Here is an 18,141-nt window from a genome sequence, read left to right as displayed (position 1 = left end):
CAGCATCAGCAGCCAAAGGGGAGCCAGACATCACATGCAACACAGGAAGTGCACCACACATGTACACACACCACCACACTTGCATGCATGTGTACACCTCTGACAAGTGTCGCACTGTTCAGACGGGCATCCATGTCACATCTGCCAATCAGGCTTCCACATACCGCTGTCACATGCATCCATGTTGCATCACTGTTGCACCCTTGTCAAATACACACACATGCACATGTACACAGTGCTCATACATGCAGCCGAAAACAACATACATGTGTGACATCACGGACATGTCTACTTACATACACATTCATCCAAACATGTGTGCACGCACAACTGCATTTGCCATGCAAGCCTACACACACAAGCACCATCCATGTCTCACACATTACAGCCCTCGCATGTGTCAGCCCCACGGCCCTGTACACCCCCACCCATACTCGACCCCATACAAACAGATGTGCAACCTGCACAATACCGAATAATCACCACACGCACTGCTCACAATCAGAATGCATGTACACTCACAGCTCGACTCCAGACGGGTCTGCTTCTCTAGGACCTGGACGTGGAGCGCTGGGGATATGCGTTCCAGGACCCCCATCTGTTCTTCCGACAAGTGGCCCCGGCGCCCCTTGGCATCCGCTGCCTTCAAGAGGCGCCGGGCCTTGTTCAGGGTCCTGGACCTGAAGTCCTCCCAGCGCTTCCTGACATGTTGTAAGTCCCGGACTGCCACCCCCTCCGCGTTGATGGCAGTCACGATGTCAGTCCAGATCCGAGTCCGTCCTTCCTTGTCGGCGCAGGAGCTTCCGAAGAGGGCATCATACTGCCCCAGGACTTGCTCCACCAGGACACCAACTTTGGTGGCACTGAAGCTGGTGCCCCTCTGCCTCTCTGGCCGGGGGTTGTCAGTGGTCACAGATGGTGTTTGCCCCGACATGACAACCCCAGAGGCAGGAGTGGGTGGGCAACTGGATCCTGGGGCTGGGCTGTGGAGCGATGGAATTCCAGTCGGGAGTCTTCGGTTCCAGCAGGGGTGGTCACAGCAACAGCACCCCTGGCTGATGTGCAGGCAGCAAATGGCAGTGCACGTGGGCAGCAGGCAGTCAGGCAGCAGCAGATGGCAGGTGGGAGCGTGCTCGGGGCTCTGGGGGGCAGGAGTTCGGCCTTCTGGGCAGGAGCGTGGTCTTCCGTGTGCTTACGCGTGGCCAGCTTGGTACGGAGTGATTTGGCACGTGAAAATCCTGCACGTCAGCGTGAAAATCGAGGAAAGGCCCTTAGCGCGTAAGCGCGTCAGCACGCATACGCGATTCTATTGGACCAAAGGCCCTCAGCGCGTAAACGCGTCAGCACGCATACGAGATTCTATTGGACCAAAGGCCCTCAGCGCGTAAACGCGTCAGCACGCATACGCGATTCTATTGGACCAAAGGCCCTCAGCGCGTAAACGCGTCTGTGAAGTGACCCGCACGGGTGTTTCCCACACAGCACGTGATGACAGAGCACACGTGGAAAGACTGCACGTCAGAGTGTCATCGCGTGTAATTGGACAGCACGTCAGAGTGTCATCGCGTGTAATTGGACAAAAGTGCGCGTACACGCGATTGGCCTATGTACGTGTATATCAGGGGTGCGCGGACACTTACACACGCAAGTACGTCAGCGCACCTGTATCCCGGGGTGCGCGGGAATTTCCACACGCTATTGGACTGGGTACTGGATTTCAGGGGTGCGCGGGTCACACGCTCGCCTACAACATGCGCAACGCATTAATTTGCGCGCTAACAAAATAACAAGCTCAGACCCAGGATGAACATACCGTTCCTAGCAGCAGTGGGCGTGGCCTACCAAAGGAGGAGGAGGAGGATAGCCAGGGCCAGAATATTCACACCCAGAACCAGCCTTTTCGGGATGCCTGATGACCAGGTGCATGGGAGGTACAGGTTTCCACCACACATTATACTGGACCTGGTGAGTGAGTGGGAGGATGACCTCACATCACCCACCCTGTGCTCCCAAGCACTCAGCCCCTTGGAGAAGGTCCTCAATGTACTGCACTTCTTAGCCACTGGATCATTTCAGCGGACAAGTGCCATTGTGGGTGGTGTATCACAGGCCACCCAGTCACGCTGCCTACACCAGGTCTTGAACATCATCACTGCACGCCCATCAGTCCGCAGGCACATATACCTGCCCAGAACACCTGCAGAAAGGCATGCTGCCGCCCTGGATTTTTACGCTGTGGCACGATTCCCCAAAGTGCTAGGTGCCATCGACTGCACCCATGTGGCTCTACGTCCCCCCAGGGCATCTGAGCACATCTATAGGAACCGCAAGCACTGGCATTCCATCAACGTGCAGGTAGTATGTAATGCCAAGGGAATCATCACCTCAGTATATGCCAACTATCCCAGGTCAACCCACGACAGCTTCATTTACCGAATGTCCACCCTAAACCGGGACCTAGAAGCTGGGCGGCATGGCGATACATGGCTGCTTGGTGAGTATGAATGCCACTGCACATGCATGCATGTCAGATACTGAGCAAGGTCACAACCCCACCAATGATACCAATCACCACCTCCACAGGGGACAGTGCCTACCCTCTCAGCCCCCACATGATGAGGCCAATTCGGAACCCCACCACGCCACCCCAGGTAAGATATAACACAGCCCACATTACAACCCGGGGCATAGTGGAGCGCACATTCGGAGTGCTAAAGTCACGCTTTCGCTCCCTTGACCGTTCTGGCGGGCAGCTGTTGTACGCTCCCCCAGTAGTGTGCAGGATCATAGTGGCAGCATGTGTCCTGCACAACGTTGCAACACGCCGGGGCCTGGCCGTGGACATGGTGGTGGCCCCACATCCCCAACCACATGCACAGCCGCTGCGCATGGGAGGGGAAAGGGCACGGGGGGAGGCAGCCCGTACACAGCTAGTGGCTAATTACTTCACATAGAAATCACACCCCTGTGGAGTGCACACTGCCCTGGCACATTCCATCTGACAATCAATGATGACTCAACCTGACACTGATCCTGAATGTCTGGAGAATCAACCGTGAAAACCATATCAGCCTGAGATTGTTCACCTGGAAGTGTCACAATGTGTGCATCCCTACCCACACAGACACCACCAATGCAGTTTTGTGAAGTAACACATTCAAGCAGCTAAAATGAATACCCACTTGCAAAATGCAACAAGAGGACAGTGCCATGTCAGCCAACCCATCCCCAGCACCGCCACACGACACACCGTGCCATGTCATGCTATTTGCAGGTAAACAAAGTAATCCCCACAACATGACACTAGTGTCACAATGTAGAGTGTCCCTAATTGAAACTTGCAACACCTGAAATGCTCACAGTAATGCAGGACCAACAACTAACTTGAGCAGGTACTACCATTAACATGACATCACAAATGTTATATATTAGTAGTCTCACCACCTGGAAATGCCTGCACTCCCACCACTACCAACTGTGCAGTGTTGGCGCCATGTAGAGTTGTAGGTGCACTGCTGCCAACATGGACCCCATCTCCAGACTAGAGGGCCTTGTGTAGACATGAGGAAGGGACCTGCAAATTGGGAGGTAGACACAGATGATGAGTTACACATCAATGCAACATGCAGTGTACAACACAACAGCAATATGCACTAGGAATGTATACACAGTATTGACTAGACTACCCACACATGTAGTGGGAGTCCAATGTCACCATGTACGTCAATGTCACTTGGGAACACCCTTTGCAAGCCCATGGAAACGGGAAGCAGGAGGGGTGTGTGTGACTCAAACCCAAGCATCTGAACCAAATACATGACAAGCCTGCATGTGCCCAGCCACAATGCTGCGTATGCCCACAGGAACCACGGAAGCCAACAAATTGTCCCAGAAAAATTGGGAACAATTATTTAGAAATTAAAAATAAAAAAAAAAATAAATAAAAAAAAATAAAAATAAAAATAAAAATAAAAAACTTTAAAAAAAATAAAAATCAAAAATAAAAATAAAAATTAAAAATAAAAATCAAAAATAAAATTCAAAAATAAAAATAAAAATCAAAAATGTCCATTGATGGGCCCGGGGGGGTTTGGGAGGCCACCCAGGAGGTCCGAGGACAGGGTGCACACCAAAACCCACCTGTGTGGGTCCTGGGAAAAAAAAAACACCTCCATGGGCTCATGGCCCACACGGCTACCCTATTGTGGGAGTATCACTGCTGTCGCTATTATCACCCTGTGCAGCTGCATCCGGAGGTGGTTGCACTATGGGAGGCAGCCCACGCAAGGCCCTAGTCTGCTCTTCCATGGCTGCAAGCATGCGGGTGTGGTAGGTCTGGTTCTGGAGGATGAGTGTGCGGAGGTCCCCATGCAACAACTCACGGGATGCCCGGACCTCCGCCCTCGTTGCCTGCATCTCAGCTGAGAGCATACGGGTGAGACGCTCCAGCTGCTGTTCTGTCCTTTGGTGTGTTGAAGCCTCAAGCTCAACAAGAGTCGTCCTGAGGTGAAGGAGCTCCTGCCTCAGGGCTTCCCTGTGGGCCTGGGACTCAATGGAGATGGCCTCCTGCAGAGTCGCCAGTGCCGCCCGCCTGTCCCTGTTGGACCCCAACATGTCCTCCCTGTGTGACTGGCAGATGGAGTGGGTTGCCTGCTCTAGTCGCTCCATCAGCCTTTCAGGGGGGACAATGGAAGTGGCCACCCTATCCATGGCCTGAGCCATGATCTCGGATGATGCTGCCTGTTGTGTTGCCATACCGTAAATGGATTGCTCCCATGCGGTATTGCCAGGTGGCGTACGGCCACCACGTCGGCGGGCACCACACCGGTCTGGGGCAAGGCGAACTGCGCCTTACTGTGCCGGCACTGCCTGAGGCTGCAGGACTGCATTCCCCCTCTGATCTGCTGGCCCAGGAAGAGGAACAGATGTCGCGGAGTGTGACCCTGCATCCGTAACCACCAAAGGCGTAGCTGCCAACATTGACATTCCCATTGAGGGTTCTGACCCTGGTGCAGGTGGGTGGGACAGAACAGAATCCCTCCCTGGAACACTCACCTGCGACGGCACGTAGGTCTCATCCTAATCAACACCTGAGTACAGCTCGGGGGAGCTGCAGCCAGAGACACCCCTTGAGAGCACGACCTGCAGCACTTGTGGGTTCTCACCCACCACCACACCACGTCCCTCACTGGTGGTTGGTCGGCCCTCGGACCCCTCCTGGGTCTGCACCATCTCCACAACCCCAGCAGTATCAGGTGCGTCTTCCCCTGCAAAGACATAAAAACAAAGAAATGGAAACAGGCATTAGCACCATGGCACACAATGAGGGCTGAGAAGCCAGAGAACCAGTACTTGATTGACACATGTCCCACATGACTAAAACCCTCCCATACATGCACCCTCACTGAATATGAAGGGCAGGCAAATGGCACACACTGATGACACCAAGATGGAAGATGAACACATTTTCTGCATGCTGCCTGGCAGTGGCATCACACATTGGCCTGTGATTGCCAGGTGAAACACACATGCCATCACACAGATGGCATGTACCATTGCTATTGAGTGAAGATGGAGAGGAGGGCAGCACCTATTCATTCAGTCCAGTTCCCGCATGTAATAGCTTTTCTAATTCTAACAGGTGAGATTTTTCACCTGGAGCTGCCAGTCTGAAATGGTCCAATTGCACAGGCACATGTGTGAACAAATGATATCCAGGTAACAAAGTCACTCCACTTTACCATAGCCATGTCAGACATGTGACTAGTGGACTGCGACATGCCTAGTAAAGGTGGTGGAATGCAAACAATCTGACTGAATGAACAGTGAAAAATAAGCAACAATGTTGTGGCAAGGTGACACTTCAAGGGCAACTGGCGTGCAGTTGGGCTAGATGTCTACTGTTGGCAGAAGGGATACTGCTATGGCCAAATGCAGCTGCGCAGGATGTATTGCATGAAGCACATGGCTGACCCATACGACTCAGGCGCACACACTCTCACCTGGCACACAAACAGAAGCCCTCACACACACACCATGCACATGGATGACACACACATGCATGTGCACTCACCGGACAATGCCTCGTAATCAGCCAGATCTCCCACGCCTTGGATCTGTTCCTCCGTGACGTAGGTCCCAGCGACTGACTCATGTGGAGTGAGTTCCATGTCTACTACTGGAGACCCACCTCCAGTCACTAGAGTTGCGGCATGACTTGAGGCCAGCTTACTCTTTGCCCTGCGCTTTAGGTCATTCCAGCGCTTATAGCAATCATTGGCTGTGCGCCTCACGATTCCAAGGGCACTTACGATGTCCGCAACGGTCTGCCAGTGTGCCTGGCGTTGTGCAGGTGTGGTCTTGGATCCTGCAACAATGACCATCTCATTGTCATGTGCGGACACATACTCGACAAGTGCATTCAGTTCGTCATCCGTGAAGCTGGGCTTCCTGGACGGGCGGGACTGTGTAGCCGTGTCTGGGGCATCAGCCTGTGCCGGACGAGCACTCTTCCTCTTCCGCTTGGAAGGTGGTGGTGATCCTGAGTGTCCTGCGCCGCTCTGGACACTAGGGGCAGGAGCCCTGGTGGACTCTGTATCAGGAGTGTGGGATTGCACACTCAGCATGGGAGTTGGTGCAGGCATTGGCTCTAGTGTGATGGTGTCAGGGGGAATGTCAGCAGCATGGACTAGGACCGACACTGTCCTAGCTGGGTGTGTGAGGGCTGGGGTGGATGGAGCCGCAGCTTCCCCTGCAGCCTCTCCGCCCTGCCTACTTGGTGCAGCAGATGACCTTGCTGCCCCAGATGCACGTGGCATGGTGACATCAACGTGCACCAGCGCACGTGTCATAGGCCTGCTGACCTGGAAGTCAGCCATGGAGTCAGCCAGGTCTGGTGCCACAATGGGCTGGTCCAACAAGGGCTGAGCATGGATGGTGTCACCCACATCAGCCTCAACGGGAGGGGGGGGGGATTATGGGTGCCCTTGACTGGTCCTCCACACATGGGGGGACAGGCTCACCCTGCAAGTAACAACCACGTCCCCTACCGGATCCACCACGGCCACCACTTGTGGCTCTTCCACCTTTGCCAGCCTTACGGAATCCTCGCCTCCCAGCCATGGCACTGATGTAAATATGCGTATGGGAGTGGCTGTAAACTATTGTCCTGGGCAATTGGGGGTCAAAGGGGTTGGGTACCAGATGGTAATTGTACCCTAGTGCTCTTGCAAGGCTGATTGTAACCCCTGGGGAAAGATGACGGGTCACGCTACGCACAGGAGCCCCAAAAAAGGGAGATGACGTGCACGCGACCCCTCCTAGACCACGTGTGCAGAAAGAAAAACCTGCACTACGCTGTGGCACCCAGTAACACAAGAATTAACGTATGCGTGTCACACGCAGCCTAGAATGACCTCTGAAGGGGTAGGCTACACACGGGGCAAGCACAGATGTTAGATACGTGCGTGACTCACCGTCTGCCAGGTAAAAGAGCGTGAAAAAGGAGCGCGTTTGGTTGGCAACACCCCCGCCAAAAGAAGATTTGTACGCTGTCTGAGGAGACAGGACAACAGTAGAAGGGAACACTGTTTGAGGGAACAGGCCCAGGTAAACCAGTAAAAGAGAAAAAAGAGAAAAAGCTGTCAGAGGTAACAGGGAATACGAACTTGAAACGCTGTGAAGTAAATCGCGTGTGAAACGACAAGAAGTACAGAATTCACCCACTCGCTCTCCACGAAAAGCACGTACAAGGAAATGGTGTTCTACACGTACCTTTTATACAGGCCCACACGTCCAGCGTCACTTACGCGGCATGTACGCGCTAGGGCCATTTCCACCAATTACACGCTTTGTCACTTATGCGTGTAGGGCCATTTCCACCAATTACACGCTTTGTCATTTATGCGTGTAGGGCCATTTCCACCAATCACACGTGATGAGACTCTGACGTGCTGTCCAAATACACGCGATGACACTCTGACGTGCAGTCTTTCCACGTGTGCTCTGTCATCACGTGCTGTGTGGGGAACACCCGTGCGGGTCACGTCACAGACGCGCTTACGCGCTGAGGGCCTTTGGTCCAATAGAATCGCGTATGCGTGCTGACGCGCTTCCGCGCTAAGGGCCTTTCCTCGATTTTCACGCTGACGTGCAGGATTTTCACGTGCCAAATCACTCCGTACCAAGCTGGCCACGCGTAAGCACACGGAAGACCAGGCTCCTGCCCAGAAGGCCGAACTACTGCCCCCCAGAGCCCCGAGCACGCTCCCACCTGCCATCTGCTGCTGCCTGACTGCCTGCTGCCCACGTGCACTGCCATTTGCTGCCTGCACATCAGCCAGGGGTGCTGTTGCTGTGACCACCCCTGCTGGAACCGAAGACTCCCGACTGGAATTCCATCGCTCCACAGCCCAGCCCCAGGACCCAGTTGCCCACCCACTCCTGCCTCTGGGGTTGTCATGTCGGGGCAAACACCATCTGTGACCACTGACAACCCCCGGCCAGAGAGGCAGAGGGGCACCAGCTTCAGTGCCACCGAAGTTGGTGTCCTGGTGGAGCAAGTCCTGGGGCAGTATGATGCCCTCTTCGGAAGTTCCCGCGCCGACAAGGAAGGACGGACTCGGATCTGGACTGACATCGTGACTGCCATCAACGCGGAGGGGGTGGCAGTCCGGGACTTACAACATGTCAGGAAGCGCTGGGAGGACTTCAGGTCCAGGACCCTGAACAAGGCCCGGCGCCTCTTGAAGGCAGCGGATGCCAAGGGGCACCGGGGCCACTTTTCGGAAGAACAGATGGGGTTCCTGGAACGCATATCCCCAGCGCTCCACGTCCAGGTCCTAGAGAAGCAGACCCGTCTGGAGTCGAGCGGTGAGTGTACATGCATCCTGATTGTGAGCAGTGCGTGTGGTGATTATTCGGTATTGTGCAGGTTGCACATCTGTTTGTATGGGGTCGAGTATGGGTGGGGGTGTACAGGGCCGTGGGGCTGACACATGCGAGGGCTGTAATGTGTGAGACATGGATGGTGCTTGTGTGTGTAGGCTTGCATGGCAAATGCAGTTGTGCGTGCACACATGTTTGGATGAATGTGTATGTAAGTAGACATGTCCGTGATGTCACGCATGTATGTTGTTTTCGGCTGCATGTATGAGCACTGTGTACATGTGCATGTGTGTGTATTTGACAAGGGTGCAACAGTGATGCAACATGGATGCATGTGACAGCGGTATGTGGAAGCCTGATTGGTAGATGTGACATGGATGCCCGTCTGAACAGTGCAACACTTGTCAGAGGTGTACACATGCATGCAAGTGTGGTGGTGTGTGTACATGTGTGGTGCACTTCCTGTGTTGCATGTGATGTCTGGCTCCCCTTTGGCTGCTGATGCTGTTGTATGTGTAGGGATGGTGCTGGCAGTTGCGATATGGCTGTGGTATGGCTCATGTGTGCGAGTTGCAATGACATGTGTGTTGGGGATTGTGATGACATGTCTGAGGTTTGCCAATGCCACTCATGTGCAACTGTCATGTGTGTATGTGTCCATTGTACAGTGCCCTGATGCCTGTGTTTTGTTTCTCCCTGTCTGCAGCGTCAACTGATGAAGAGGGCGGAGAAGGTGCTGTGGAGCACAGCGGCGGGGATCCGACCGCCAGCCGGAGACGCAAGGCCCGGCTCCCCTCCCATGTTGTCATCTCGTCGGGGAGTGAGGATTCCGGTGCCGCGTCCCTGGCCGCAGCTGCCGGGGGGAGGTCCAAGAGGCGGAGGTTGCAGTTGGACTCCTCGGCAGCAGAAGGGGCAGCTGGGACCCCACAGGGCCCAACAGGGGAAGATGGCACAGAGTCATCCAGGTTGGTGGGGGGTTTGGTGGAGGAGGAGGCCGTGCAAGCACCAGAGACGGGGTCTGGAGGTGGGGATCCCACTGGTGCTAGTGGTGCAGTGCAGGACCAGGGACAGGAGGCAGCACAGGCTGATCCTGTCCCTGCATCATCTTGCACCAGCAGGGATGCCTACGTCCAGACCCGTTTTCAGGCAGGGGATGAGCTGACGTCAACTGGCCTTCCTCTGCCTGCGGACGTGGCCATCCAGGTCCGGGTTGAGCCTGTCCTGGCTGGTGTGGCGTTGCGTCAACGGGCCATGCGAGGTGACCTGCAGTCTTTTCATGGAGAGACTGCACGTCATCTCGAATGGCTCGTTGACCACGTCAGCCTGCTGTGACAGGTCACCCAGGCCGGATTCCTCCGTCTGATGGGGCTTGCTCCGACCCCCTCCTCAACTGGACCCCCTACGCGCCAGTCGTCCTCTGTGCCATCTTCCCACCCATCAGTCACCTGGGTGCCCTGTGGAGCTGCCTCTGACGGTGCGGCCAGGCTGGTGGTGGAGGCATACCTGCCACAGTTGGGAGTCGGAGGTCCAGCAGGGGTGGCCACATCAACAACTGCACCCCAGCCGGCGGAGGATGTGCAGGCAGCAGGAGGCAGTGCACGGGCAGAGGTAGAGCAGCAGCAGCAACATGGTGGGAGACATGAAGGCTCGGGGCTTTCGACATCGGAGGGGCAGGCATCGGCCGGAGGGCAGGGGGACCCAGGACAGAGAGTGTCTTCCGTGTGGCAGCGGTTGGGCCACGCCATAGGTGCGGAGCGGCGGCGGGCGGAAGAGGCGCGGCTCACAATGGTCAGGGCGGAGAACTCCATGCGGAGGGCCCTGAGGCGGGCCGAGTGCCTCGAGGCAATGCGCAGGGGGTTGGAGGAGGACACGGCGTCGTCCCTGCAGACCCTCGGGGCCATGGAACTGGACCGCCTCCGGGACATCGAACAGGAGTTCGATGATGCCCTGGCCCGGGACACCACGGAGTGAGCCGCTGGACTTGCCCGCCGCCTTTGTATATAGTTCTTTAGTTTTAGGTTTCCTTTGTTTCTTATTATGATTTGGAGTCGACGGACACTGCTCCACTTTTTGTATATAGTTGATTTTTAGTTAGGTTTTTTAGTAGGTTTCCTTTGTTCAGTTGGGCTCATGGACCCTTGGTAGTTTTTTACATAGTTCTTTATTGCATTGAGATTTTTTTACATTTGACTTTGGACGACATTTTTTTGGATTCTGATTTGCAGTTTTTTTTTTAATACGGACATGCAGCTTATTTTTTCTCATTCCCATTGTAGTTTGTTTCCTTTCTTTAGCATTCTTTATTTTTTCAAATACAATTTTGTTTTCATACTTCACTGTGTGGTATCATCTCGTTGGTTTCATGCATGTCATGTTGGGTGTTTTCCCATTCAATTGCAACCATTGTGTGTGACGGACATGGGTTCATTAGCTTCGTGAACATTGGGGGTGTAACATGTAATTTCCATTTCCATGTGGGTGAATGGGTTACTTGGTAGGGCTTTTTGGGTGTGGAGGCTGACCATTACGCACATGATTGGGGATTGTGAGGACCTGGTGGAGGGTGCCCCTGGTGGCTGGGGGGTGGGGGTGGTGGGAGACATGGGTGGGGGCCTGGTGGAGGGTGCCCCTGGTGGCTGGGTGGTGGGGGTGGTGGGAGACATGAGTGGGGGCCTGGTGGGGGCTGCCCATGGTGGCAGGGGGGTGGGGGTGGTGGGAGACATGAGTGGGGGCCTGGTGGAGGCTGACCCTGCACTGCTGGGGGGTGGGGGTGGTGGGAGACATGAGTGGGGGCCTGGTGGAGGGTGCCCCTGCACTGCTGGAGGTGGGGGTGGTGGGAGACATGAGTGGGGGCCTGGTGGGGGCTGCCCATGGTGGCAGGGGGGTGGGGGTGGTGGGAGACATGAGTGGGGGCCTGGTGGAGGGTGCCCCTGGATGCTGGGGGGTGTCGGTGCAGGGGGACATGAGTGGGGGCCTGGTGGAGGGTGCCCCTGCACTGCTGGGGGGTGGGGGTGGTGGGAGACATGGGTGGGGGCCTGGTGGAGGCTGCCCCTGGTGGCTGGGGGGTGGGGGTGGTGGGAGACATGAGTGGGGGCCTGGTGGAGGGTGCCCCTGGTGGCTGGGGGCTGGGGGTGCAGGGGGACATGAGTGGGGGCCTGGTGGAGGGTGCCCCTGCACTGCTGGGGGGTGGGAGTGGTGGGCGACATGAGTGGGGGCCTGGTGGAGGGTGCCCCTGGTGGCTGAGGGGTGGGGGTGGTGGGAGACATGAGTGGGGGCCTGGTGGGGGCTGCCCATGGTGGCAGGGGGGTGGGGGTGGTGGGAGACATGAGTGGGGGCCTGGTGGGGGCTGCCCATGGTGGCAGGGGGGTGGGGGTGGTGGGAGACATGAGTGGGGGCCTGGTGGAGGGTGCCCCTGGATGCTGGGGGGTGTGGGTGCAGGGGGACATGAGTGGGTGCCTGGTGGAGGGTGCCCCTGGTGGCTGGGGGGTGGGGGTGGTGGGAGACATGAGTGGGGGCCTGGTGGGGGCTGCCCATGGTGGCAGGGGGGTGGGGGTGGTGGGAGACATGAGTGGGGGCCTGGTGGAGTGTGCCCCTGGATGCTGGGGGGTGGGGGTGCAGGGGGACATGAGTAGGGGCCTGGTGGAGGCTGCCCCTGGTGGCTGGGGGGTGGGGGTGGTGGGAGACATGAGTGGGGGCCTGGTGGAGGGTGCCCCTGGATGCTGGGGGGTGTGGGTGCAGGGGGACATGAGTGGGGGCCTGGTGGAGGGTGCCCCTGCACTGCTGGGGGGTGGGGGTGGTGGGAGACATGAGTGGGGGCCTGGTGGAGGCTGCCCCTGGTGGCTGGGGGGTGGGGGTGGTGGGAGACATGAGTGGGGGCCTGGTGGAGGGTCCCCCTGGTGGCTGGGGGGTGGGGGTGCAGGGGGACATGAGTGGGGGCCTGGTGGAGGGTGCCCCTGCACTGCTGGGGGGTGGGGGTGGTGGGAGACATGAGTGGGGGCCTGGTGGAGGGTGCCCCTGCACTGCTGGGGGGTGGGGGTGGTGGGAGACATGAGTGGGGGCCTGGTGGAGGCTGCCCCTGGTGGCTGGGGGGTGGGGGTGGTGGGAGACATGAGTGGGGGCCTGGTGGAGGGTGCCCCTGGTGGCTGGGGGGTGGGGGTGCAGTGGGACATGAGTGGGGGCCTGGTGGAGGGTGCCCCTGGTGGCTGGGGGGTGGGGGTGGTGGGAGACATGAGTGGGGGCCTGGTGGAGGGTGCCCCTGGATGCTGGGGGGTGTGGGTGCAGGGGGACATGAGTGGGGGCCTGGTGGAGGGTGCCCCTGCACTGCTGGGGGGTGGGGGTGGTGGTAGACATGAGTGGGGGCCTGGTGGAGGCTGCCACTGCACTGCTGGGGGGTGGGGGTGGTGGGAGACATGAGTGGGGGCCTGGTGGAGGGTGCCCCTGCACTGCTGGGGGGTGGGGGTGGTGGGAGACATGGGTGGGGGCCTGGTGGATGCTGCCCATGGTGGCAGGGGGGCGGGGGTGGTGGGAGACATGAGTGGGGGCCTGTTGGAGGGTGCCCCTGGTGGCTGGGGGGTTGGGGTGGTGGGAGACATGGGTGGGGGCCTGGTGGAGGGTGCCCCTGCACTGCTGGGGGTTGGGGGTGGTGGGAGACATGAGTGGGGGCCTGGTGGAGGGTGCCCCTGCACTGCTGGGGGGTGGGGGTGGTGGGAGACATGAGTGGGGGCCTGGTGGGGGCTGCCCATGGTGGCAGGGGGGTGGGGTGGTGGGAGACATGAGTGGGGGCCTGGTGGAGGGTGCCCCTGCACTGCTGGGGGGTGTGGGTGGTGGGAGACATGAGTGGGGGCCTGGTGGGGGCTGCCCATGGTGGCAGGGGGGTGGGGGTGGTGGGAGACATGAGTGGGGGCCTGGTGGTGGGTGCCCCTGGTGGCTGGGGGGTGGGGGTGGTGGGAGACATGAGTGGGGGCCTGGTGGAGGCTGCCCCTGCACTGCTGGGGGGTGGGGGTGGTGGGAGACATGAGTGGGGGCCTGGTGGAGGGTGCCCCTGGTGGCTGGGGGGTGTGGGTGGTGGGAGACATGAGTGGGGGCCTGGTGGAGGGTGCCCCTGCACTGCTGGGGGGTGGGGGTGGTGGGAGACATGAGTGGGGGCCTGGTGGGGGCTGCCCATGGTGGCAGGGGGGTGGGGGTGGTGGGAGACATGAGTGGGGGCCTGGTGGAGGGTGCCCCTGCACTGCTGGGGGGTGGGGGTGGTGGGAGACATGAGTGGTGGCCTGGTGGGGGCTGTCCATGGTTGCAGGGGGGTGGGGGTGGTGGGAGACATGAGTGGGGGCCTGGTGGTGGGTGCCCCTGGTGGCTGGGGGGTGGGGGTGGTGGGAGACATGAGTGGGGGCCTGGTGGAGGCTGCCCCTGCACTGCTGGGGGGTGGGGGTGGTGGGAGACATGAGTGGGGGCCTGGTGGAGGGTGCCCCTGGTGCTGGGGGGTGGGGGTGGTGGGAGACATGAGTGGGGGCCTGGTGGAGGGTGCCCCTGCACTGCTGGGGGGTGGGGGTGGTGGGAGACATGAGTGGGGGCCTGGTGGGGGCTGCCCATGGTGGCAGGGGGGTGGGGGGGGTGGGAGACATGAGTGGGGGCCTGGTGGTGGGTGCCCCTGGTGGCTGGGGGGTGGGGGTGGTGGGAGACATGAGTGGGGGCCTGGTGGAGGCTGCCCCTACACTGCTGGGGGGTGGGGGTGGTGGGAGGCATGAGTGGGGGCCTGGTGGAGGGTGCCCCTGGTGGCTGGGGGGTGGGGGTGGTGGGAGACATGGGTGGGGGCCTGGTTGAGGGTGCCCCTGGATGCTGGAGGGTGGGGGTGCAGGGGGACATGAGTGGGGGCCTGGTGGAGGGTGGCCATGGTGGCTGGGGGGTGGGGGTGGTGGGAGACATGAGTGGGGGCCTGGTGGAGGGTGCCCCTGCACTGCTGGGGGGTGGGGGTGGTGGGAGACATGAGTGGGGGCCTGGTGGAGGGTGCCCCTGGTGGCTGGGGGGTGGGGGTGGTGGGAGACATGAGTGGGGGCCTGGTGGAGGCTGCCCCTGCACTGCTGGGGGGTGGGGGTGGTGGTAGACATGAGTGGGGGCCTGGTGGAGGCTGACCCTGCACTGCTGGGGGGTTGGGGTGGTGGGAGACATGAGTGGGGGCCTGGTGGAGGGTGCCCCTGCACTGCAGGGGGTGGGGGTGGTGGGAGACATGAGTGGGGGCCTGGTGGGGGCTGCCCATGGTGGCAGGGGGGTGGGGGTGGTGGGAGACATGAGTGGGTGCCTGGTGGGGGCTGCCCATGGTGGCAGGGGGGTGGGGGTGGTGGGAGACATGAGTGGGGGCCTGGTGGAGGGTGCCCCTGCACGGCTGGGGGGTGCGGGTGGTAGGAGACATGAGTGGGGGCCTGGTGGAGGCTGCCCCTGCACTGCTGGGGGGTGGGGGTGGTGGGAGACATGAGTGGGGGCCTGGTGGAGGGTGCCCCTGGTGGCTGGGGGGTGGGGGTGGTGGGAGACATGAGTGGGGGCCTGGTGGAGGGTGTCCCTGGATGCTGGGGGGTGGGGGTGCAGGGGGACATGAGTGGGGGCCTGGTGGAGGGTGGCCATGGTGGCTGGGGGGTGGGGGTGGTGGGAGACATGAGTGGGGGCCTGGTGGAGGCTGCCCCTGCACTGCTGGGGGTTGGGGGTGGTGGGAGACATGAGTGGGGGCCTGGTGGAGGCTGCCCCTGCACTGCTGGGGGGTGGGGGTGGTGGGAGACATGCATTGTTGATCAGTAGTGCAAGGTGACATGTGGGTTGGCTGGGGGCATGCCCATGGTGGATGGGCTGCCTGCGGGTCATGAGCAGGGGTGCAGGGTAGTCCCCCGTGGTGTGGGCTGCCTGCAGGGGCCGTGGAGGTTGTGGAGCGTACACCTGGGAGGACCCACACGGCCAATTCACGTGTAGTACTCCCCAGAACCCCTGAAATACACATTCCCTGCTGAAATCGCGTGTGGAACTTCCCGCGCACCCCTGAAATACACGTACCCTGCTCGCACTGGGACAATCGCGTGTGGAACTTCCCGCACACCCCTGAAATACACGTACCCTGATGAAATCGCGTGTGGAACTTCCCGCGCACCCATGGAATACACGTACCCTGCTCGCACTGGCCCATTCGCGTGTGGAACTTCCCGCGCACCCCTGATATACACGTACCCTGATGGAATCGCGTGTGGAACTTCCCGCGCACCCATGGAATACACGTACCCTGCTCGCACTGGCCCATTCGCGTGTGGAACTTCCCGCGCACCCCTGAAATACACATACCCTGATGGAATCGCGTGTGGAACTTCCCGCGCACCCATGGAATACACGTACCCTGCTCGCACTGGCCCATTCGCGTGTGGAACTTCCCGCGCACCCCTGAAATGCACCTACCCTGCTGAAATCGCGTGTGGAATTCCCGCGCACCCCTGAAATACACATACCCTGCTGAAATCGCGTGTTGTACTTCCCGCGCACCCCTGAAATACACGTACCCTGCTGAAATCGCGTGTGGAACTTCCCGCGCACCCCTGAAATACACGTACCCTGCTTGCACGGGGCCAGTCGCGTGTGGAACTTCCCGCGCACCCCTGCAATACACGTTCCCCGCTTGGCGTTTGCTGTTTGCCAGCCCGGTGAACTGGTCCAGGGTTAGCGCAGCCCTTTGCGATGATTTAGCGATTTTGATGGCCTTTCCTTGCGCAAGGGCGTTCTTGGGGGCGTTACTGTCTCTGCTGCAGGGTCGCTGCGATTCTCTGCGCCACGGCTGGTTTGGAAGCCTAAAATCCATGAATACGCTGTGCGCGGAAATCGGTTTTAGCGCACGTGCCTGGCGCAGTCAATCGCACGCGGACACTCTGCGCCAGCTGCTTGCGACACTTTTCTGCGAAATTCTATGAATTACTCTCAAAGTATTTCCCCAACTTATTGTTGTGAATAATCTTCAAGAGCAGTCATATCTACTACATCGCCCCCGGGATTCAATGGATGGCGACCCAATTTTCTGCGTATGACGGGTTTAACCAGCAGAAAAAGTAATCTGGAGGCTTGCTTTTTAGTGAATAGATTGATATATATATTCAATTAAAAACTTTGTTAAAGGAACGTTACGGTTAAGTTGCACTAATAAAAACCTTTGCAATTTACTGAAAAAACGTTGTTAAAGGGACATTATGGTTAAGTTGGACTAGTAAAAACCCATGAAATTCAAAGAAAAAACTTTGTTAAACGCACATTATGGTTCCAAGTAAAACCGAAAAAAAAACTGAAATTCGCCAGTTATGGTAAGCTAAGCAACCATAACTCGCGCCACCACCGTGCACTGCTAAGACTAACACCCAGGACATCAAAGATGACATCATAAATGTATGGATTGTATACTTAGATGTTCACTCACAGCCAATCATCCATACTCATAGGTTTTTGTAGTTTGCCACGTAGGATGACGTTGGTAGTGACGCAGGTCAACGTCATTGATGATGAGTTTTGTGTATAAATTCTCTGTTTTAAAAAAATAATAATTAAGCGAATTCATTGATGTTCATTATGCTCCCTGTTTTAGATAATTAATATTAAAACAGTCTTCCTTTTGCCAATTACATGAGTCGTTTTGATTATTTGTGTTTGATGAAAAATCTGCATTCTCGTCCATCTCCCAGGTAATTGCTACTCATCTTAAAGGGCTGGGTTATCAGTTCAAGAATTTTGACATAGAGAGTATCAGACATGGGATCGATAAAGCCTATCAAGACTTGAGAGAAGGTAGCAAATCAGTAAGCAGAAGGAAGGGAGATCAGTCCCTGGTCTTCCAATCATGAGGCGAAGAAAGAGACGCGTTTAGTCTCAAGCATAGAGCCTTGTCCTTAGACAGGCTGACTTTAGATAAGGGTAAAGGGGATGAGAGCCATTCTTGCTGGGGGCTAGGTATGTCGGACGAAGAGAGAAAAACCTTCCGTGGGGAAGAGGTGCATGAGGTTCTGAGGGATGTCTGCAGACAGACAAGGGAGTGAGATGGTCTGATTTAGAGTAATCTAAGGATAGGGTGCCAGATCCTGTATATCAGAGCATCCTAGAGGACGATTGTACGGTGAGAAAGGAGAGTCACTGCCATGTGTGAGCAGGCTGAGGTCATTGCTAGCTAGAAGGTGATCAGGAACCATTGTCCCCAGTATGGATAGGCAGACAATGGGCGCCAATTGCTGGTTGGGATTTACGCAGTTCCCT

The sequence above is a fragment of the Ambystoma mexicanum genome, chromosome 4q (genome assembly GCF_040938575.1).
Source record: "Ambystoma mexicanum isolate Mex_15411 chromosome 4q, UKY_AmexF1_1, whole genome shotgun sequence".
Classification (NCBI taxonomy): domain Eukaryota; kingdom Metazoa; phylum Chordata; class Amphibia; order Caudata; family Ambystomatidae; genus Ambystoma; species Ambystoma mexicanum.
Note: the sequence above shows the minus strand (reverse complement) of the source record.